The sequence below is a fragment of the Octopus bimaculoides genome, chromosome 12 (genome assembly GCF_001194135.2).
Source record: "Octopus bimaculoides isolate UCB-OBI-ISO-001 chromosome 12, ASM119413v2, whole genome shotgun sequence".
NCBI classification, from domain to species: domain Eukaryota; kingdom Metazoa; phylum Mollusca; class Cephalopoda; order Octopoda; family Octopodidae; genus Octopus; species Octopus bimaculoides.
In genome coordinates, this window is record NC_068992.1 from 44,304,536 (window position 1) to 44,306,104 (window position 1,569).

Sequence of the window (1,569 nt, forward strand, 5' to 3'; positions counted from 1 at the left end):
AAGCGAAGTTTACCTTTCATTTAAAGTTTAAATTTTTAAACGATAAAACATACCTGTAATATACTGTTTGTTCGAATCAAGTACATTCGCGCGCGCACGCACACACTGCTCGTTCTTGTGTTTCTGCAAGAAATCAACGATTGATAGATTTCGAGGTATAAATGACTGTATTAACTGCAGTTTTTTTTTTTTATTTTAGCTATTTTATCGAACATCAATCAGAAGTTGACTGCGTTGAGATTTAAACGTTGAGACTTAGAGATCGAAGCCGCCCAATTTCGGTGACCCTACTGATAAAGGAAAATCATATAATGTTCTCTTAGTAAGCGTGTTTATAAGTTTTATATTTGTTGTTTATTGTTTCTAAGTGATATGAAATAGAATCAAGATATGTATGTATGTATGTATGTACGTATGCATACATACATACTTCAGACAGTTTGATGATGGCAAGTCGAAATTTCGAACTCACTGTCGACCTTGTCCTTATAATAATCAATGAATATGTACGCTAATTCTTCAGTTTAATGTTATATATATATATATATATATATATATATATATATATATATATATATATATGTAATGGGACAAAAACGCAGTAGAGTACAATAAAACATTTGGACAGATAGACGATACAAAGGCGGACAGGAGAAACAACAATTAGAAGGACAGGACGGGTCATTTGTGGCCTTCTTTCCTCAGTCAAGGTACCAGATGTCATTACAGTTTCAGGTTTGAGACAGTTCGATCTGGTTGTCCCCAAAAGAGTCTAAGCTAAGAGCATTAGACTTTATGTAAGAAAGCTCGCGAATGTGTACGGCAGTAAAGACAAAAAAAACGGAGAACATGGTACACAATTGCAAATACAAAGTAACAAGTATATAACAACAGGTGTCTTTCGACTGAGAACGAATCAAATTGAGCTGGCGTGTATGAAGTGAAAGCCTGAAGACAGGAACATAGGAGATGGACATAAGAGGTGTTGGCGGTCGGCAGTCAGGCCAAGAAAGAAAGATTAGGGCTGGCCGGACACCGGTCATGTGGAAGGAGAGAGCGGGATTGAAGGATTAGAAAGAAAAATCAGATAAAAAAAAAGAATAGGTACAGGGGAGATAAACGATGTGGAAAAGTGGGAGTTCCAAGAAATGTGAGAAAGAGAGGAGGAGCGAGAAAAAGAAAAGTGGGAGAAAATATGAAGGGGACTAAACGATAACGTAAGAATCGTACAAAATTTACATACTCAAGGGGAGCACAAGTATGTACGTACGCCGCTATATGTATATATAAATATTTTTAAAAAATGAACAAAAACGTTATAGAGGACAATAAAACATTTGGATAGATAGACAATACAATGGCGGACAGGAGACACAACAATTAGAATGACAGAGAAGCAAAAATTAAAGAACGGGTCTGTTTGGCAAGTAACTTGCTTACTAACCACCGACTCTAGGTTCAGTCTCACTGCGTGGCACGCTGAGCAAGTGTTTTCTACTATAGTTGCAGGCTGACCAAAACTTTGTGGATGGATTTGGTAGACGGAAACTGAAAGAAGCCCGTCGTATG